Source organism: Protopterus annectens, chromosome 5.part1 (genome assembly GCF_019279795.1).
Source record: "Protopterus annectens isolate FY-2018-M chromosome 5.part1, PAN1.0, whole genome shotgun sequence".
NCBI lineage: Eukaryota > Metazoa > Chordata > Ceratodontiformes > Protopteridae > Protopterus > Protopterus annectens.
The window spans coordinates 3,714,798-3,738,657 of NC_056736.1; the positions used below are offsets into that span (position 1 = coordinate 3,714,798).

Here is a 23,860-nt window from a genome sequence, read left to right on the forward strand (position 1 = left end):
TTAACATAGCGAGATATCTTTAAAAAAAGCAACAGAGAAAGGAAGATCTCCGTTCTCTTTTTTAAAGTTGTCTCGCTATGTTAAACGAATTTAACATAGCGAGACAGCTTTTAAAAAAGGAATGGAGAAAGGAAGATCTCCGTTGCTTTTTTTTTTTTTTTTTTTTTTTTTTTAAGATATCTTGCTATGTTAAACTTGTTTAACATAGCGAGATTACAGCAATGGAGCTCTTCTATTCTCTATTGCTGCCCAACACAAAAAAAGTAAAGACTTATACTAATGGAAAAAGTCCGGGCGACCAGACTTTTTTCCATTAGTATAAGTCGGATTTACAATGGGCACGCTGACCAATCAGCGTGCACGTTTTGGAATATTAATGGGGGGGGTCATTGTTTAATAGCAGATAGAATCTTATAGTATAATACTTTACTGACAGTTACTGGTATTGCATCTCAGAATCAATGAGTTATTCATCTGTGATTACTGCACTGGCTAAATAAAATGCATCTATGTTGGGCATTAATAACTGAAGTGCTTTTAAGCAGTGTTCTGAATAAACATGAACAAGTAAGTCTACATGTGAAAATAATATTTATGATTAGAAATCTTTAAGGAGCCTTAAACATATTCTTCCACAGTAGCAAAAAGAAGGCACAAACTAGTATAAAAAACACACCGGACTTGACCACGCTGCAAACTCCTTTAGACAAGGTTTAATTTGTGACCTGATGAAGATGATTTATGTTTTTATTCATTTGGTTTATATTAGTTTACTTAATAAATTATACCTTGTCTGGAGGAGTTTGTGCTACGGTCAAGTCCACTGTGTTTTATACTAGTTTGTTCTTCCAAAGTGTTTTTCACATTTTTCTCCTAATGACATTACCAAATATATATATATCAGTTTTAAAGATATCATAGAATAAATGCTTAGTTATCTCTTTCTCTCTGTCTAGGTCAACAATATTTGATCTTGTAAGGTACAAGACATTCTCCTAATAAACATATCATAAGCATATTTATTTTTTATTCACACAAGATTTTCTCAGAGTACTTGAAACTACTGCACTGTGACAGAAATACCAAATAAATGAGGCCTTTGGATTTAATATTCCCTTTCTGTGTGGTAAATATCTGTGGAAAATGAACCACAAAATGTACTATTCTGCAGAATTATACCTCCTTTAAAAAGTAAGTCCATCAGTGAAACTCTAAGTTTGTTTTTTTAAGTAGAAATATTATTTTGCCAGAGCCCTGTGCAACGAAAAGACACATACATGTATTATCACTGCCGTCAAAGCTTTATTAAACACATAACCAGTTAATAACTTAGACTGCAAATACCATGTTCAAGAGCTAGCTATATTCAAATACCATCACCAGATGGCAGTAGACTGAGTAGTGTCCATTAGTGCTCCTGCGACATGCCCACCCATACTGTTGCCCATAGGCACCAGCCTGCTGAACAGTACTGTACCTGAAACCTACCGATTACTTCGATAGCATCATCCAATGATGCATGAAGCACCTTGGAGTCTGCTTCACCTAAGACATCAGTAAGATGTCCTAGGGGAAGGGCAGATGGTGCAAGAGTATATATTCCCCTGCTTTCTTTTTGGTACTAAATCCACTGGGAATATTGTAAAATTCAAAAAGGGTGGAGTCTGAGAACCTCTGCTTGCTGAAAACACTCTCCCAATTAAACTCTCAAGAATCTCTTTGTGGATGAGGTTAGATTTTTACAAATGAACAAGGAGAAGCTGACGATTTTAATGGAAAACCAGAAATGAAGTTTGAAACAAGTTTTGGTCATAATGAAAATTCCCCTGTAGTCAGTAATCCTCCCTGATGCTGAGATAATATGACAGGAATGGGAGGGCTTGGTGAGGTTTATTTTCTATAATGACAGCTATATTATAAATAAACTCCACCTGCCAGTTATCCCAGTTATGTAATCAGGAACCGGCTAGTCAGTTTAAACCCTTAAAGCGGTTATGAAATCTTTAGAACCTACTACATCAGCTTTCAAAACCTTCTGGATGCCATCTTCATCCACCAAATCAAAAACATCCACATATTCACCTTTTAAAATCTTATTCTTAATGGCTGGTGGAATATGATTTGTGTACAATATGTGCCCAAATGAGGGGGGAAACTCTGCTGGCTGTAAAACCTGATTGGATGACACCAGGGGATCATGCCATAGGGTAAGTGTGAAAAGATTGTAACAGTGCTTGTCCCTAGCAAAGGGACTTATGCATCTTTTTTCAGTACACCTTGCTGCTGGGGAGGATCCAAACCCTTCTCTACTATAAAATCAAAAATCTTTGACCTCCTGCCCGCTGACAACATGTCTAAAAATTCAGCAAGGTACTCTTCCTCTAATAGATCATGACCAAAACTTCCCTCCAAATCCTGCACATCATTACCTGCTCCTGCTGAAACTGCACATCTTCATGGTAGACTAGGTTAGGATTGGTATTCTTTACTTCTGAAATATTCTTGCATGCCCTGTGCCTTAGTTTCTAAGATGAACTGCTGCTCCCTTCCACACAGGCTGGTGGCTGCAATACTTCTCTTAGATTTAGAAGTTGCAACGACCTGTTGCCCACCATTAGCTAACTTTTGAAAAAAAAAAGTTTTTTTGTGATGAAATATTATCCCAACAAGCCATCATTTCCTTTAAGGATGCCATTATCTGCAAGAACAAAAAAAAAATCATTAAGTAGTTAAAACATATATCCTCTTTTGACTGAGGTTAATTACTCCTAGTTGTCAAAGCTGTACTGTGTTTATTATATTGATTGCTGCTGCAGTATCCTTAACTATATATGGGTATATTTCTCCTTCAACCTCCAAAATGTAGTTAGATGTAGTAGAGTCCAGGAGCCCCTGGAGAATGATTGTAGCAAGGCTTTATCCATACCTAGAGAAGGAATTAAGTTTATAATGCTTTCTACAAGTATGTGCAAGGACCAGGTTGCAGCTTGTAGAATACTTCTAGAATTCATCCCTTTCCAAAAAGCCATTGATGAGTAGAGTTGCCTTGACACTATCTGGAACAGTTATGCTATGGTGAATATAACAAAAGGTAATAACCTTAGACAACCATTTGGAAATAGTCTCTTTTGATACAGGTTGACCTATCTTCTTACCTTCACAAAAATTGAACAATTGATCTGAAGATCTGAAAGATTTAGTTCTGTTAAGATAGTACCCGAGTTGTCTGTAGACATCCAAGGTTTATACTATCCTTTTGCCCTCATTTGTAGGTATTGTAAAGAAAACAAGTTGATGGATACTTTGGCTTAAAGTAAACTTGGATAATACTTTAGGCATAAAAGAAGGATAAGTCTCAAAGAAACCCTGTCCCTATGGAAAATGGGATAGGGGTGACTCACCACATGAGCTTACAGCTCAGGTACCCTTCTTACAGAGGTTAGAAAAATCAGTAAAACTACTTTCAATGATACAGACCTCAAGTCAACCAGATCAGCTGGTTCAAATTGAGCAAGTGTTAACTTCTCAAATGTAAAAATTAAGATCCCAAGGAGGTGCCTCTGGTTTTCTTGGAGTTCTCTTATGTAAATTTTTTAAGAACATTTTTACATGAGACTGCATTGAAAGAGGAGGATCCATGGGCAGACATGCTGAAATGGACAATAAATGAACCTTGACAGAGGAATAAGAAAGGCCATAGGATAGTAACTCACACAAATATTGTAAAACCAGAGAGTAACTAGCCCTAAATGAGTGCAGGTTATGTTGTTGACACCAACTAGAAAAACTTTTCCCTTTGCTAATATATGATTTTCTAGTAGCAGGCATTCTTGCTTCCATTACTACCTGCTGCATGTCCTCAGTAAACAGGTGCCTAAAAGGAATTAAGACCATATCATCCAGTCAGTCAGTTGAAGATGATTGATGTTTGATGCCAAGGTGTATAAAATGCCCCTGTTCTTGTGTGAGTAGATCCAGTCTGTGAGGAAGCTTGTAGTAATTACCCTGGTCATTTCCAAAAGAAGGGAGAACCACAGCTGCCTGGGCCCAAAGGGAGTCACCACAAGGATCTTGGAGGATTCCTTCTGAATCTTCAGCTGTACCGTGGATATTAATGGAAAAGATAGAAAAGCATACAGGAACATTCTTGTTCAAGGAAAAGAAAAAGCATCTGCCTGACAGCCCCTCTGGCATGAAGTCCAGAAAAATAATTTTGGCAGTTGACTGTTCAGAGAGGAGACAGAGGTCCACTTGAGGAACTCCCCACAGACGAATCAAATCTTAGAAGCCCCCCAATCTAATTTTTATTTGTGAGGATTTGCTCTAACCTTGGTCAGCTTGTGTGACGCACAGTTTTGCTCTGATGGAATGTAGAATGCTTGTAGTGTGAGACTGTGCTGTGAAGTTATATTCCAAGCTAACATGGCTAGTCTGTAAAAGGGGTACAACCTGCTTCCTCCTTGCTTATTGATATACCGCATGACTCTGGTATTGTCTGTAACCACTTGAAGAAGTCCGACTAAAGATGGTTCAGAGAGTTGAGTGCCTTGATCAGGGCAACCACCTCCTTGGATATTTATGTGCTTGCATCTGTCCTTGGTGTCCCACATCCCTGCACTTGTTTACCTCTTGAAACTGCTCCCTAAGAAAAGTCCAAAGTGTATGTGGTGACTAACTACTTTGGAGCAGGGCGGGAGAAAAGGAGACCTTGATTTAAATATATCCGTTTGTTCCATCAAAAGATTTCTCTTCTGAAAAAAACAAAAAAAAAACATAACTGGGATTTAAAAAGATAAAGGGTGTTGATGCTGGGTCCAAAATAATTCTAGATACCAATGAATCTTTCTCATGTGGAGTCTTGCCAAGAGTATCATGAGAATCGTAAATGACATGAAACCCAAAATCCTGAGGTATTCCCTTGCAGTGACTGATGTCTGACTGAAAAACCTTAGAAATAGATCTGACAGCCCTCCTTCGAGTTGGTCTTCTTTCTCTGGAACTCCTACAAAGAAAAAAAAAACATTAAGCATTGTTCATCTGAAGAAGTAATTACAGTTAAAAAAGACGAAATTCTTACCTTTGCAAGGAATACAGGATCATAGAAGCCATTGCAATTGGGCAGCCCCTGTAAATGAATTCTTGTGGTAACAGGGTCTTATGATTCTGACTTTCACAGAGATAGGGCTTCTTATCCAACAGATTCCCAAGCCCACCTCTCTTATTGGGAGGACAATGATAATTCATACCTTCCTTTGGAGGAATTTTCTTTTAATCAGATCATAGCCAGGATGAATATGAGGTATTTTATAGCAACAAATAGACATTTTGCCTGAACCAAGGAGATACAACAATGTGTTACAAATGGATATACCTAATTTCTCTCCACAATAATATGTTACAAATGGATATACCTAACTCCTATCCAGCCCTGGATTGTGTTGGCTGCTTCCTGTAATCATCTTGATATTCAGCGATCAATCCCTAAAAAACAGATAAGCTGTAAAAGGTATCTCAGGTTAATACATTTCTTTGCTGTCTCCTTAGATCTAGTCCAGCAGCAATTTCAGTTGCATCTCATAATGGAAACAGGTTGGTCCTTTACACAAATCCTTCTCCAGGTGACAAACAAAACAAGATGTCTGCATAGGTAATAGAATATTTTCTTCTTTCACATTAGCCTTCAGAATTCTGAATTACATGGCATATACATGTAAGCTTATGCTTTGTCATATGGTCAGTTTGAGGGAAGAAAGGTATTTTTTTAAACCACACTATTTCTACCTTGCCCCAGGTACCAAAACATGCTTTTAAGATTGTGTCTGATTGTGCAGATACAGTGTCTAGGGCCATTGCTACTGCTACGGTGATGAGATTATATGCTTGAATATGTAACCAGCGGTTTGCTGATGAGGTAAAGTCTTAAATCTTATATTCTGCTTTAGATAACAAAATATTGTTTGGCTCTTCTGCTACCCAGTTTTACAGACAATATGATGAAAGGGGGAAATTGATTCAGGGAGTTTCTAAGATTTTTTCATATACCGCAATTCAATTATTATAAAAAAAGCTAAATAAGCAAAAACTGCCTTTTTCTGGCAAACAAGGTGCTTAAAGGAGAGGGCTATAAACAAATAATAAGATAGATCATTTCATAAAAATGGACAGACCAACAGTACAGAATGACTATGCTAGAATTCTTTCACCCCTCCTTATCCTCTGGCTAATATCTTTTGAAATATGTCCACAAACTGGATCACAACACTCCCACCTTTGTCAAAATATTCCTGGGAGTTAAAAGTGGTGCAAGAGGATTACAGATGGCACTGGATATGCAAAACTCCTTTCAGGGGAATTCCTCCTCATCTTCTGAACCAAACCAAATTTATTTCCCAGGTTCTTCAGTCTTTACTCCCCAAGGAGTTATAGAAGCAGTGCCTGCAAGTAAAAGAGCAAAGACTTCTTTTCTAGAATGTTTCTGGTACCAAAGAGAGAGGCCTCTTGGAGACCAACACTAGAGCTTTCATCTCTAAATCTATATGTGAAAGTATCAAAATTCAAAAAGTTGGCCTTACAGAACCTGTCATCCCTCATTCCTCCCATGGGTTATGTGGTAACACTGGATTTAAAATATGCCCATTACTATATTCCCATAGCGACAGGCTTCAGGAAATTTTGAAGGTTCACTATATCTGGGTAACATTATCAGACCACTGCATTACCCTTTGGTGTATCTACAGCTCCAAGGGTGATCACAAAATGCATAACTCCAGTTGTAGCTTATTGCAGACTAAATGGCATTTATATTTTTCCTTATTTAGATGACTGTCTTATCTTTGCAGTCTTTATCCAGATGTCAACAGTCATTACTTGGGTTACATTTCTTTTGACCAATATGGGCTTCCAGACATACAATACAAAATCCTCCTTGATCCAACCTCTCAGAATTGTGTTTCTGGGCTGCCTTCTGGATGCTTCTCTTTAAAAGGTGTTTTTCACAAGAGGAGTTGGATTTTTATCCCAAATCTTTCCTATATTTTTCCAATCAATATCTGACTTCTGGAAGAGAATGTATCAGGATACTGGAATTCATAGTTTCAGTGATTCTTTTGATTTCTTTAGTCAGGTTACACATGAGAACAGTGCAATGGTTTCTAAATAACACATGGACCCAGCATTTGTATTCCCTGGAGTATCAAATTCTAGTGTTGGCCTTTTTAAAAAGGTTACTGCATTGGTGGAGCAAACAAATTCAATACCTTTTTTTTCCTCAGACCCCAATACCCTCTCACCACAGAAGCAGCAGATTGTGCTTGGGGAGTTTCCATGGAGGGACAAAAGTGCAAGTCCTGTGGACTCTTTCAGACAAACCAAAGCATACTGAAATAAAGAAGATGCTGGCTGTGATCTATGCCTGAAGTCTATCCATCAAATATGGTCCCCAGTACCTCTTCAAGTGATTGCAAACAGTACCACAGTTGTGAGGTACAAGTACACACCCCTAAGCAGGCTGGCTATGATGGCTTGTGAGTTCATTCAACAACACTTCTTAAACCTCCAAGCATCTTACATTCTGTCAGAGCAAAACAGTGTCAGAGAAGCTGTGTAGGACCAGGACAGACCCTCACAAATGGAAGTTGAATAAAGGGATATTCCAGGAACTGATCCAGATGTGAGGAACACCTCAAATAAAACCTTTAGCCTCCTTTCAAAACAGACAACTAAATACATTTTCTCCAGGGCTCCTTGCAATCAAGCCTGGAAAACAGATGCATTTTCATTCCCTTGGAAGGGAATGTTGCTTTATCCCTTTTCATTGATATCTAGGATAATTCTAAAGTTTCAAAAGGATGCCCCAAAAATCACTGTGGTGAACCTCTTTTGGCCCAGGCAACATTGGTTCTCCCTTATTGTAGAATTGGCAAACAGCAATTACCACAATTTCCCTCACAAAAGAAATCTATTCACATAAGACATGGAAAGTTTGATACACCCCATTCTCAATCAGCTTCAGCTGTCTGCCTGGAGGATTCAATTTTAATACATTTTATTCATTTATTTCATGAGGTACTAAAGCTACAGGAAAGCCTGTTACTAGAACATTCAGCACTGGTAAATTGATGCAGTTTTCTAGTTTATGTCTAGCCAATAACTTGGAGCCCATCAGGGATTTTGTATCACTGATGATCAAATATTTGTGAGAGTCACTTTCCTCTGGCCTGTGTTATAAAGGTCCATCTTGTGGCCATTTCAGCATGTCTGCCTATGGATCCTCCTCTTTCTTTTCTGTTTGTAGTTTCTGAACAGAGTTTTACACCTGAGACTTCCTCGTAAACAGGTTGCCTCTCCCTGCAATTTCATCTTTGTGCTGGAGAAACTGGCAATATCACCTTTTGAACCTGCCCATCAAGCTGATTTAAGGTTCTTTGCTTACAAAACTGTTCTGACATCTGCAAGAAGAGTACCCGAGTTTCAAGTTCTCCTTGTGGCTGAGCCCTATCTGTTTTTCTACAGGGCTAGGGTCTCTAAGAACAAACCCCTCATTCATGCCCATAGTGGTTTGCAGAGCTTACTTTGAGTCAAGCCACAATCTCCTCATTTTTACCCAGAACCTAAAAACCAGAGAGAAAATTCTGCATATTCTGGATGTTCATAGACAGCTCAAGTGCTATCTTTACAGTCTTTTAGAAAAGCTGATTAGCTATTTACTTCTTATCAAGGGACAAAGAAGGGACAGGATGTGTCTAAATACGTGGTTGTCCTCAGCTATTGCCTTTTTGTTATTCCTGCCATGACAAATCAGTTTCCAGTCAGTATAAAGGCACATTCAATTAGAGACTTGTCTTCTTCGAGGGCGTACTGGAAAGCGATAGACTCTAGAACCATTCTAGTGGCAGCTACATGGTCCTCTGTAATCTCTGCGTTCCAAAGCATTACAAATTGGATTCCATTTCAAGGACTATTCTCCAGGAGTACCTCGATCCTTATACTTCCCTCTCAGGCTGGGTGGTCTTTGGTAATCAATCCATATAGCCTGAAGGCTACTACAGCAGCAGGAATGATGAATATAGTGCAGTTGTGTAAGTTGCACTTCCCATAACAGTAGATGTTTGAATTCCTCAGTGCTGCAGTAGCTGCTCCCACCATCCACCCCCCTTCTGTTGTATATAGTTAGAGTTACACTATAAAGTAGGATTTTGAGTGTCTACATTCCTTATTATTTTGCATTGCTTGATTAAGGATTGTTAAGCTTTTCTCTACCTTTATAGTCAAGAAAATCAAGAAATATTCACTCTGATTGCTGATTTACCTAGCCAACCAGTAGTCAGAGTGAAGGTATGGTGGTGGTGGTGGTGGGGGGGGCAGGGTTTTTGAAGCTGGTCTGCTGCTGTTGTTTCCTAGGCAGGAAAAACAAACTTGGATAGTTTAAAGGCTATTGCAGCAGTGAGGAATTCAAACATGCACTGTAATGAGTAAATGCAACTTACACAACTGTATTTTGAACTGCAGTAGGAATAGAACAAAGGAAATATTTATTTTTTTTATAAATAAACCTATGTTAATATCAACTACTAGACCAATCGCATTCAGATGTTGCCAATAAAATAATGTTTATCTATATAAAACATTTAAATTTATTCTTATAAGCTTAAAAGCTTACTTCACAGTCACTAGGCAAAGCAACAGATTGGCACTGTTATTTCAGCAAACTGGTAAATAACACAGCCAACCCTGTGCCTGGCCACACCTTTATGAACAAATGTAAGAACACTGCAGTTAACTGTGTCCAATACAAGAAATCCATGAACAAGAAAAGGAGTCACAGAAACGTTCTGTACTTTTAATTAAAAATATAAAACAACAACAAAGATGAGATAGCAAAGCTTTCTGGTTTCCCTTTCCTCAGTGCTCAAACAACCCAGTTTGGGTTTGTGAAAGGCCGATCTTGTCTCCTGAACCTGATTGACTTCCTGGAATCAGTCTCCAGAGCCATGGACAAGGGTAAGGTGGTCCACACAGCCTATCTAGACCTTGCCAAGGCCTTTGACACCATCCCCCACTCTGGAATCATAGATAAACTTACTAAGCTGGGCATTAATCCCTATGTCACCCAATGGGTTGCTAACTGGTTTACTGATAGAACCCACACTGTAAAAGTAGCAGACTCCAAATCCAGCTCCAGACAAGTGACAAGTGGAGTACCTCAGGGTTCAGTCCTGGGACCGCTCTTGTTTGGCATCTACTTCTCTGAAGTACAGGCCAACACTAAGGGACTCTTGCTAACAAAGTTCTAAGATGACTGCAAACTGGGAGCCATTACTGAATCCCCAAATGATGTGGATACTCTACAAAAGGGCCTTACAGAAACAGATGCTTGGTGCCAGAGCTATGGGCTCAAGCTCAATGCTAAGAAATGTACAGTTATCCCCTTTGGGAAAAAACATGTACCCGTGAATTACCATATAGTTGGCAGTACACTAAACACCGAAAGTGTGATAAGAAACTTAGGGAAACAGGTGGACAGTGGTCTCACCTTCGATAACCACATCGCCGCAACAGTCAGGAAATCCTTCTATGCAGCACACCTCATCACGAAGGGCTTTTCATCCAAAAAAAAAGGAGGTCATTGTCCCACTGTACTCATTAGACCCATTATAGAATACAACGCCCCGTTTGGTATGTACCTCTAAAGACATCTGCAATGACTGGAAAGGCCGCAGAAATACCTCACTAAAAGAATCACAGGCCTAAAGCAGATGCCCTACACTGACTGCCTTAAAAAAAACTCCAGCTATACTCTGTCGCATATCAGCTACTCAGAGGCGATCTCTGCGTAACATACAAGGCCATGTCAAACCCAGAGCTGTTGGACATGCTACACTTAAAGAAATCCCAATCCCTCAGAGCCACACACTCCAGGGATCTAAACCTTGTCATCACAATAAACAAAACATGCTGGAGGGATAGGTTCCTGACCCAGAGACTCCCCAGATTCTGGGATAGATTGCCCATATATGTCAAGCAGAGTGCCTCTTTGGCCCTCTTCAAAAGGAACCTTGACGATTGGATGGGAGAAAGGAAATTCACCCCGGGATCACGTCAGTCGCCCTGCTAGACAGGGGTCCAGGGAAGTAAATATTGTGGGAAGAAATAGCCAGGGAATTGTTATGGCTAGGCTTGTATAGGCTCTAGGGCTGATAGCCTAGTACCAACCAATGAACAACACGCTTAACTTAAAGTAGTAAAAACCACGTGACACAGCCAGCCAATAAAACACATAAAACTGTCTTAATTAAAACAATCAATTCAACTTCTGTTGCTTCTTATTTAAAACTGATTTCAAACTTACTGCATTGTTTATACCAGGACAGACATCTGCCTGTAACCTTACAATCCAAGAATATTCAACATTTTCAAGCATATTATTCATGCCCCCCCATACTCTTATCAACTACTTTAACAACACTAAACTTAAAAGTATGCTCAAGACTACTCAGCTATATGTTCAGCTAGTGCATTTGACTGAATGCCCCTTCTAATCTCTGATTTATGTTCAATTATTTGGTCCTTTAATCGTCTATTACTTTTTCCCCACATAAAAAGAGGGACATTTTACGCATGTAGCCAAATGTACTATTTGTGCTTTATAACAAGTGGCATAACAATCAAACCTATATACATATTTAGTCCGAGGGTGGTGGAACTGGATGTCATTAATGACATCCATACAGCAGCTACAATTCAAACATGGAAAAGTTCCCTGCTTATTAATAATGTTCACCTTATTACTTGTAATTAAGGTCTTTAAAACATAACCTCTGCTTTAGATTTTTCTCATTTCTATATGCAAAATGAGGCCTTTCTGTGATTACTTGCTTCAGTTCAGGCATAGATCAAAGGATATTCCAGTTCTTCCATGTAATACTCTATCTCCCTTGTCCTGGTATTAAAGGTGGTCACATATCTTATTTTACCATTTTCCTTTTCATCTATACCCTGAATAGAATTTGCTCCACTATAATATGGTGCCATATAATTTGGTCTGCACTCAGAGACTTCATTTGCAATTTTAACAATATTTTCCTTATTATACCCCCTTTCTATAAACTCTCCCATCATATCATCAAGCTGACTAACATATGTTTGTTCATTTGTATTTAACCTGTTTACCCTACAAAGTTGACTTTTGACAATACATTTAAAAGTATGGGGGGCAATCATACTACATCTATGTGTATATCTGTTTGCATGTACTGATTTCTTATGTACGTTTGTATGTAGTTAATCTTCAACTAAGTCTAAGTTGACATCCAAATAGGCTATATTTGTGCTTGAATAATTTAATTTAAATCATAAAAAATCAGTGGTATCTTCCAAGGTGGTAATAAATTCCTGCAGCTCTTCTATTTGCCCTTTCCATAGAAGTAAGCAGTCATCTGCAAATCTTTTATAAAATAGATTTGAGTTCTGAAATCCTCCATTATACACACGCGTATTCTCCCACTGATTAAGAACAAGATTTGCATAAGTATTGGCCATGGGAGTACCCATGGCCACCCCCGAAATTTGCAGATATGGGTTACCATCAAATAAAAAGATGCTATTTGTAAGAATGTTATCAATTATTTCACAGATGTTTCCTATTTTTCTTGCTGGCATATCAGTATTCAAACTCAAACTCTCGAATAGCCTCTATTCCATATTCATTTGGAGTAACTATAAAGATAGAGTTTATATCAGGAGTTACCAACAAAATTCTGAGTACCTTTATTTATTTATTACACACAGCCCCTTTTCCCTTTTTGCACATGGGGTCAGGGTGTCACTTCCACAGTGACAATCATCTAGAGCCAAGATTGATACCACTGGATAGCAAGCCCTGCCACTGATATTCTTCCATACCAAACACTTGCATGCTCACTCACGTCTATGGCCAGTGTCCAGTCCACCTACTGCATGGCTTTGGAATGGGGGAGGAAAATATTGCTAGCTAATCATTATTGAAAGTTATAACCATACCCATTTTTTTGTTTGATAATATATTATTCTTAACCAAGGGGCTATCCAAGTTTCTTCCCCAGATAGGGGAACATTTTGTCGTTCTCCCCTGCAGTATCTCCTCTTTAATATTTTCTAACAGATCTACCAGATGACTTTTAACAATAAATAATGACCAAATAATCCAGTTCCTGTGTTAAAATTCTGTCATCACCAATTAATCTTATTAACTGGACCGTTTGCCTTTTAAATATATTTTTCTTCTGTAAAAATGGACGACAACTCTCATAATGCAGGTAAGAATTAGAACAGGTTTCCTTAAGGTAAACCATAGAAGTGAAACATCTCTTGAATCCTTCCTTATATAATGTAACATCAAGATTATCAATTTTATTATAATCATAGTGATATGTACATTTTAAAAATTCAACCTGTTCCCTGTAAATAATCGATACATTTTAAAAATTTATCAATTTTACCTTTCCAAATAATGAAAATATCATCCAAAAATCTATAATAAACTTGGATAAACCTGTAATACTGGGAGGGCAATACATAATTTGTCTCCCAGCAGGCTAAAACCAAATAGGCGTAAATGGGTACACATGAGGCACCCATGGCCTCACTGGAGATCTGATGAAAATACTCACCCTCAAAATAGGCATAGTTGTTCTTCATTACAATTTTCAAAAGATCACAGATTACCATAATGTCATTATTGTCAAAAGACCACAGTTCACTTAATATTTCTGAAAAATATGCCAGATCATTGTCATGGGGAATGATGGAAAAAAAGATTAACATCTGCTGTACTAATCCTTCCACACTAGATAAAACACTATTAACATTTTGTAATAAATGCCAAGAGTCACACAACACAAAGAAAAATTTTCAATAACTTTTTACTTTGTCAACAAACTGCTTATGGTTCTGTCTTAAAATTTTTGGCTGCAACAATCGGTTTTAAATGGGGTAGTCGTCAATACTTTTGTGAATTTTGGAATTGAGAAAACTGTCGGTATAACAAGGCTGTCCACTAGTAAAGAATTATATGTTTATTTGGGGATACCTGCCTGTGGCAGTAAATTAAAAAGCAGTTAGTCCGTCCTTGCATAGGTGATGTTGACTTCACTTTTAGAAACTGTATCATACGTATTGGTGTTGTTTAAAATATCAAACATTTTTCTAGAGTAGACTACTGTGTTGACAAGAAGCACAAAGGTTCTAAATTTGTCTTCACAATAAGCCTGAAATACCCTAATAATTGGATGGGGTGGTAGAACAAAAACTCCTTTTAAAACCCAGTACCATAGGATCACCTGAAATTCTACTGTCAAAATACAAGTTCAGTTTTAACATCTGAATATACAATCCAAGATATATCAAAATACTTGATATGTCTGTCTTAAAATGACAAAGGAAAAGCCTTTACATAGTAAATCATATTGCCCTTCATTGATCACAGTGGAACTCAGATTGAAAATGTTAAATTCATTATCTGTTGACATTGTCAGTTCAGTATTCTCAGAGGGGATCATCTCTTCCAGCCTCTCCCTCTGTCCCTTCACTGTTGATGCTTGTAATTAGTTGTTGGAATCTGTGAGTGTGTTGGTCCTGCTGGCCATTCTCTCTGATCTTTGGGTGGAAACATCTTTCAAATAAAACAATGCATGTAACAGAAACTCCATCTCATCTATTGTACTCTTTGACATGCCAACTGCCAAAGTAGTGTGATCTGATGTTGAAGGGATGGAATTTGAGAGGCAGCCAGGGAGTGATATGCCTGCTTACCCTGATAGCCCATCTTATCTCTAAGCAATTTCTTGGGCTTGTGAACTTTGTTTTGCATAACAAGCCTATCGGTTCTATCAAAAGTACCATATACATCCATAATCCATTTGGTATGATGAATATAACCGATTCCTCTGCATATTATCATTCAACACTTTGATCTCCTTGTCCTATTTAACAAGCTTGTGCTCTTCATCTTTGATAATGAGTTTTATAAGATCAAAACTGTCACAATCAAGTAATGCTATCCGTTCAGTATGTAAGACCAAGTTCAGTTCCACACCCACTGGAAAGTTCCAAAATCTTGATCCATTGGGTACATGTATAATAAATACTTTCAGAAAGGAATGAGTTGTCCATCTGTAAATTTCTATATTTTAAAAGCTTGGTCTCAAAGTCAGTTGGACAACCAACAACCCTATTTATCTTAAGTCCTCAGTCTCATTGATTTTGAAATCTGGTGAACTAAACCAAGCATTCAAATATGGAAGTTTAGTGTTCCTTCTGTCTCCTTTGTTAATCACAGGTACCAAGGGGCCAAAATCTGGACATATTCCATTGGCAGAACAAGAAGTGTAACAGTCATAGTCTTCATTGACTACATTTGATGTAGGAACATATCTATCAAGCTGCTGTAATAAAATTGTAAGATCACAAGGCAACCCATCACTTTCTTGGCTCAATATCTTGAATGCTACCAAATGACAAACTACTCAACATATAATCAGGACTTCAGAGATTATAACAGTTCTAAGTATGCCCTTAAATAATCCCAAAATGCAGGAGATACACAAAACATGTGCAATATCATCAAAAATGAATAGAAACACTTAAATCTATTAAAATGTTTAAAAATAATTAAAAGCAAAACATGCATGAATATCAATAAAACATTTTCATCAATATTTTTGTATAGTCTTCCTTCAGCTTCCCACTTTTTTTGTTCTCATCTTGGTTGTTCTCTAGTGGCTTTAAAACCTTTGGCTTGTTGGTAATAATATATCCTTTAGAATCCAAAGAGTATACTTTTCTCACTTATGTGGGTCAAAGTTTAAATTGTTTGCCATGATGCCTAGATCCTTAATTATGGTGTAATTTATGATTTGGCCATTTCATTTGTAGTAATACTTTATGCCTTTTTGTAAATGTGCATGATGCTACATTTACTGATATTAAAAGTGTGGTAACAACTATTATACAAGGTATGCATTTTTGCAGACCATTTTGGAGACATCCATCACCTTTTATTGAAGTAATTATGTTACCCAGGTTTACTATAACTATCTGGTGGCAGTTTCCCACTTATGTCACAGATAAACAATACAAAAATAATTTGCCCCAGTACAGAGCTGTGAGGGACATTGTTGGTAACTGTTGGAATGGACTTGTAACCTGCATCATAATTTGTTGCACTATGTTGCTTAACAAGTGTTTGTATGCATTGAATTATATTTGGATTGGCATGTAATTTTCATTTCAACAGTGTCGGTTATTCCCTTATGTGGAATAGTGATGAATGCCCTAGCAAAGTCGAGATAAGTAGCATGCACTGTCAGCCCTACATCAAGTTCTTCTGCTACCTATTCAAAAATACCACAGGATTTAAAAGGAGAGATTTCCTCTTAACAAACCCATACTACTCCACAGCTATCAGAAGTTGGTGCCAACCATTTCAGATAAACTTCATTATGACTGTCTCCATGTTCATTGCATACTGTAATTGTGAGACTGTTGAGTCTAAATTTGTTTAGATCTGATATGGCTGCTTTCATGAAATGGTAGCCCTATAGCTAGTAATCAAACCAAGTCAAAAAGCACTTGGTGCTATCCACAGCAAGAGTGTACAAAATGCAAATAAAATCCAATGCAAAAATTCACCAAGCTAGTGCAGTGAAATAACTATCGCAGAGTAAAGCAGGACAAAAAAAGGAGTGGTTTAGGTTCAATGAGCCTTTCTCACCTTAGACCATTCTAGGTAATGTCATAGATCATAAATAAGTCCATCTGCTAGCATTTTGTTTAAAATGTTCAATACGGGCTTAGGTTGATTTTCCTTGATTCAATACAAAAAAGAGCAATTATGTTGTGTGGTCCCATGAAACTGCATTTTTTTTTCATTTTCCCTATGGCAGTAGTTATATCTATAGCAATATGAAGGGTGTGTCCTTCCTTCTATGTAGCATTTACACATCCATCTTCCTGTCCATACACAACCCCTTTTCCCATTTTTGCACATGGGGTCAGGGTGTCGCTTCAACAGTGGCAGTAATCTAGAGCCAAGGTTGATAACACTGGCTGACTAGCCCTGCCACTGCTGTTCTTCCGTACTATACACTTGCATGCACACTCACATCTATGGCTAGTTTAGAGTGTTCAATCCACGTGCTGCATGTCTTCGCAGTATGGGAGAAAACTCAGATGAAACCCATGGGAACACAGGGGGGACATACATACTCTACACAGAGGGCACCTCAGCTGAGAACTGAGCCAGAGAACCTCTTGGTGTGAGGTGACAATGCTATTCACATATTAGTGCTCATTTTGAAATTGTGTGATTTCCAAAACTAGACGTAGTTCACATCTGAAGGACTGATTTTACTCAGAGCAGTTTAGCACTTTCACCTTAATGAAGACATCTTCAGAACTATTTTGAAGTTTTCACACATTTTTTTCTGTAAGTACATTTGCTATGTCCAGTGGCTGGGTATTTTCTTCATTGTTCACTAATAAGATAGTACTTCAAGTTTTTGCTTTCATTTTCTGATGTAGTTATAGAATATTTTAATAATTCTTTTCGGTATACACATAGATCTGTAGAAGTGGCAAAAAAGGCAAAAGGAGGAGAAGGCTAATGTGAATAAAGAGTCTAGCAATTATGACAAATGACAGGGCATATAGAGGTGGGGGATGTGTAGTACAAGAAGGGCAGCAAATGATGTGAGAGGAGAAAATGTATAAGCTGAAAAGAAGCTGACAGAAAGGGTCCAGAGAGAGAACAATGCCTTTTTAGGTACATGCTAGAAAGAAGGAAAAAAGTGACAGACCTGGCATGGCTGAGCAAAGATTGGGGGGGGGGGGGTAGTGGAAGAGTGAGAAAAAAGCAGAGGCACTGAATGAGTACTTTGCTTCAATCTTCACAAAAGAAACCAAGCGGAGGGTAACATGCCGGGAGGAAGGAAGGCAGGGCAGAGTGTGGAGAACAGTGAAAAAACTGATGTCTCCAAGGGATGATGAAGCACAGGGATCAGAAGGGCTTCTTCCAAGGTCTTCAAGAATCTAGCAAGGGTGCTGTGATTTTCATCCAAGCACTGCGACCTCTGTTGAAGTACCTGACAGCTGGGCGATAGCAGCTGTAGTACCCATGTCTAAAGAAGGAAAAATCCTAGGCTACAAGTCTGTTACCTAAGCACAGTAGCAAGTAAAGTGAAGGAGGGAATCTTAAGGGGAAAGGCTGGCTACTTTCACTAAGGACAACAACGTGGGATGTGGGGGGCAGCATGGGTTCATGGCCAGAAATAGCTGTCAATCTCATGTGATATAGTAGGATGACTGGACTGCAGGAGACATTGAAAGAGAATACCAATAGCTAGGTGGATTCAGAAAGGCCTTTGACTCTGGCATGTGTAAGAAGGATTAGGGGTAGAGTTAAGACTAAGGAATTGTTTTTCTGCATGGTTAAATGATAGGTCAGTAAAGACTGTGGCAAAAGGGACAATGTTGTGAATAAGGAAAGTGACGAGTTAAGAACCATAGATGCTTGTCATCATCCTGGTGCTCTACAATTTGCTTAGTTCAAAACTATCTGAGAGAATACACAACATAATCATTGTCTTCACTGATAAAAGAATGTAGAAGACCATAGTACACGAATGGTTATACATTTATGGAAGGCTTTAGAAAGGCAGACCAAGTGGACCAAAAGATGAAAGTTGAGGTTCAATGCACATAAATATTAAGTATTGTATCTGGTCCATGGCAGCCCTAATATAAAGTAACAGTCAGGGGAGTGAAACTGATGGCATCTGAGCATGAAAAGGATCTAGGAGTGTTAATCACACTGAATGGGACCACCATCTCCCCCAAGAAACTATCATCTTAGGTGATTTCAATATTGACTGGCAATCCTGTTCTGGCAACAATCCAACCCATCATGTACACCTTCATGGCTTCACCCAACTAGTCCAGTCACCAACAAGGATAAATAAAAACTCCAGTAAGCACTCTACCCTGGATTGGATACTAGTCAGTAAGAACCCCCAGTCATATATAACAGGCTGCTTATCAGATAGCCTCAGTGATCACTCCCCAACATTCCTACTCAAAAAATACCTGTACCAAGCTAAACCTGTCATCTATCGTCAAATACGTAAAAAATAAACTTTAACCCACTCACATTCATCTCATCCCTCAAAGAATGTAACTGGCATGCTCTAAAGTACCTCAGTCTAGATGACGCAGTTGAATCTTTTAATACTACCTTCCTGAACATCCTTAATTACCATGCCCCCATAAGATTTTCCAGAACCAAAGCACAACCCTCCCCATGGCTACAGAAATCCACTAAGTCAGAAAATGAAAAACAGGGATAAAGCCTAGGAGCACTGGCGCAAAACCAAAACCCCCGCAGCTAGACAGAAATTCCTAGAACTACGCAATAGAGTCAAAAGCTAATAAAACGGGACAAATTCCAATACTACCAGTCTGCCCTAGACTCCTCACAACACAGCCCCAAACAATTCTGGTCCTCCATAAACTCCATCCTCCACCCAGGTAAAGTCAGTACCCCTCCCCCTAACATCCCTCACTCCTCAGAAAATATTGCTACCTCATTCAACACACACTTCACCCAAACCATACTATCACTAGCTAAACAACACAACCCCCCTCCCCTCCAACCCACACCTTCAACTAGTAATCTCTCCACTGCCTTCTCTTTTTCTCCTGTACCTACCTCCAACATAAAAAAACTCTTAACTAAACTTAAACCCACCAAATTAGCAGCAGACAACCTCCCAAGTGAATACCTACAAATTGCAGCTGATGCGCTGGCCTACCCAGTATCCATCTTGATTAACCGATCTCCGTCAGAAAGTTACGTTCCCACATTGTGGAAAGTCTCACATATAATTCCCCTCCACAAAGGCGGACCCTCTGCAGAAGTAACCAATTACCGCCCCATAGCTATTCTCTCTCCACTCTCCAAAATACTAGAGAGATGCATACACTCTCAGGTCTCACACTACCTCCTTACTAACAACCTCCTTTCCAGTACTCAGCATGGTTTCCGACCAAACCATAGCACCACCACTGCCTTACTCTCCTTTACTAACACTATCCTTCAGCATAAAAACAATGGCTATCTCTCCTCTGCTACTTTCCTAGACCTATCTAAAGCATTTGACATGGTCCCACACAAACAACTTATCTCTGCCCTCAATAACCTATCCTTCTCACAATCAGTCACCAACTGGTTTCAGAGTTACCTGTCTGACCACCAACAATCAGTTGTATGGCAGAATGACATATCTCCCCAACTACCTGTCTCCATAGGGGTTCCCCAAGGATCCATCCTTGGACCCCTACTTTTCTCTGTGTACACCAATAATCTAGCCTCTGCCACCAAACATGGCACACTCATCCAATACGCAGATGACTCTACCATCATCTGCTCAGCCCAGTCCCTACCCAAACTGCAAAAAGTCACACAGGAAACCTTTTCCTCTGTTGAAACATGGTTATCCGATGCCCAATTAATACTCAACCCAAACAAAACTAAACTACTCATCTTCCAACCCACCAAACATACTCAAAACAACTCTCACTAACATCACAGCAAAAGACAACACCACTATATACCCAACTGAACACACCAAATTACTAGGAGTGGAAATAGACAATAAACTAAAATTTGACATTCACATATCCATGACCATAAAAAAAGTCCAGAAAAAACTAGGAGCATTATACAGAAATAAACAATTTCTCACCAAAGCAGCAAAGATTTCAATAGCAAATTCCCACCTTATCTCCACCCTACTTTATGCCTCTCCAGTATATACCAACCTAAGGCAATGTGATCTAAACAAGCTAGAGACCTGCTACAACAAAATCGCAAAATTCGCCACAGGGGCATCCTACCGTAGTCACCACTGTCTCTCACTTGCTGAACTGGGCTGTCTTGAACTCCCTCACCTCCTTCAGTGGTATCAACTCTCACTCACCCACAAACTAGTAAACCATCCACTAAATGTCCCATCCCTCCAGAATCTACTCCAACCCTATCGTACCACCAGACCACTAAGATCCAGCAACAAAAATCACTTGCAGATCACTAAAGCCAATAACTCTGCTGGTGAAGCACTATGCTCTTGCTCCATAGCCAAATTATGGAACTCACTCCCACCCACAATTACCTCGTACCATCATGCACCAACTTCAAAACTATTAAAAGCGCACCTAAAAACATGCTGGCTATGCCCTTGCAACTCCCACTCTAATATCATCCACCCCATCCAACTACTACCTTTCTTTCACTTCCACTAACTACCTTGATGATAGCAAGCTCAGATGCTCATAAGCCTAGTACTTATTATACAGCAGGAACTTCTCATTGTTACATTTGTTAATGCCTGTTATGTACTTCACAGATAAAGATTCTAGTTGTCTACTGATGTACTATGTTCTTCATCTGTAAATATGTTGTAAGTAATTTCTATGTTAAATTGTTAATCACTATGTAATCCAATGTAACTACTGTCTGTTTATTTTACTGTGGAGCTTTTCTCCCCGGGCCTCCGCTGAAAATGGACCCACGTCCAGTCGGACACTCCCAGTCAACAAATTTAAATAAATAAATAAATAAATAATAATAAATAAATGAGCCGGCTGAGAGGGCAATGGCAGTAGCCAACATAATGCTGGGCTGTATCATTAGGAGGCAGAATGCAGAACAAAGGAGGTAATGCTTCCACTATACAAGATCTTTACCAGGTGAAATCTTGAGTTCTCTCTGCTTTCTGTAGGCCAACCATGGATGTCAGGCTGATAAAAGAAGTCCAGTGACAGGATGGTGGGAAAATGATATGACCAAAGGCTAGAGAAACTAAAGCTGCTATTGCTGAAGACTGGAAGAGGTGGGTGAAGATGATATGGGTGCAAAAGATCTCATCAGAAAGATGTGAAGGGGTTGTTCTGAACTGGATGGAGAAAGGAGGAAGAACATAGACAAGGGATTTTAGAAATCAGCTATCCTTGAATCAGCAAAGCACTTCAAGGATCAAGTTGTGGACTCATGGAATGGACCATAAAAGTGGCTGTCAGAGAGGAAATCAATAGACACATTCAGGAGGGAATGGGCCTGATGGAAAAGTTATAAAAAAAATAGGAAAGGAGCAGTGACAGAAGCTGAATGCAACTAAAAAGCAGACCTAGCGGGCTTATCTTATTCTCTCATTATCATAATGTAACTTTTGATATGAGGTTAGAACTTGAATGTTTGATAAGAAACATGAGTAGTTTCTGTTTGTTTTTAGGACTAATGTTTTGAAGGCTGAGTATTACAGGTTTTCATGTTGTGTGTTTAGTTAGAACTGTGATTCCACTATATGTTTTTTGTTGAATTTGCTAGTGTTTTTACCTACTTATGTGCTCTTATTGGCATATGTTCACAAATGCAAAAGTTGTTATCATGGAATTTTGAGGATACTATTCCAGTCAGTGTGCACAAGTGTCACAAGAGTAGTCCACTGGGGGATAAGTTTTGTGTCCTGGGCTGAATTTTCAGTTTGCAGTAAAGATTAGGGATGTCTGTAATTCTGCCTATCTTAATTATCCCTAAATAAAATGCTAACCATCTCTTTTTCTGACAATGATCCACAATTTTCAAGCCAGGAACTTCAATATTTTACCAAACTGTGTGAAAAAAATACACACACCTTCAACTGCATGGTGAGTCAGAGCATCTGACACCAGGCTACTGGGCTGTTACCACTGGCAAAACTTAGATGTGGCTGGGAGAATCCGCTGTGTACAATGGTCATGCTGGCTTGCACTGTCAATGTGGAGCTGTGCTGTCTGGAACTGGTGAAAGGGAAAGCATGTATATGATCCTGTAGGCCTCCTTCTCCCAAGCATGCTGCAGAGGCATTTCAGTAAGCTGCCCATTGGCAGGATGAGCATTGCTCAAGGACATGAACCTTTCCAACTCCCTAACAGCCGTCATCTCTGACCAGATGGGGAACAAATGGTTTCATTAACATTTCCGGGTAGGATCAAATGAGCTGCCATGCAGAGGGACAGCTAGCCATCATTTCCTGAAGGAATGAGTGGTCAGATTGGGAGCAGATGGAGGAATCTTCCGGCATGTGTAGTGACAGGAAAAAATATGATTAAATCCATAATGCCCATAGTTAAATGGGTAAATAGAATAATGAACCACACAGTGAATAATATCCTAAATAAGAGTGACTATTCAGATCAGACAGTTAATTACCCTTGCTAGAGTACAGGACTATACCTCTCCAATTAGTAAAGTCTTTTTTCTTAAAACAAAACTCCTTATTAATATGTTTAACTGACATTTCATAATGAATTGACAGAGATAAAAGGAACAATAACACATAAAATATAACAATTTCAGCAGAAGAAACGCATCAGAAAAAACTTTTTGAAGAGTAAACAATAGTAACTCATGATCACAATAGCTATCATCACATACAACAAAGGTCTGATCTAGATTTGAATAATTATGTACATCTAACACATCATCAGGTTAAACAATACATTTCTTATGCTAAGCTTGTTGACCAGCCTACAACATTTACTCAAATAATAAATTGAATATGTGTCTATCATAGCTTATATGGTAATCTCTAGACAGACATTGTAAAAAAAAACAAAAAAAAAAACAAAAACCACCCACCATGATTTCCATTCTGGTGAATTCATTCTGGGAGATGACAAGATATAAATTTACTTGTATTCAAGACAAATGTGAGATTCCATGCTTATGACAATCTCTTCCAATGTTGGAAAAAAGTCTTGTAAAGGACAAAGCAATGAATCTAATCCATTT

General features: G+C 38.7%; 1 protein-coding gene across 1 annotated transcript in view; it reads left to right on the plus strand.

Moving 5' to 3' along the window:
- LOC122803659 (rab GTPase-activating protein 1-like) overlaps positions 1–23,860 on the plus strand; it is an 834,818-nt gene that overhangs the window by 46,191 nt on the left and 764,767 nt on the right. The window lies entirely within an intron of this gene.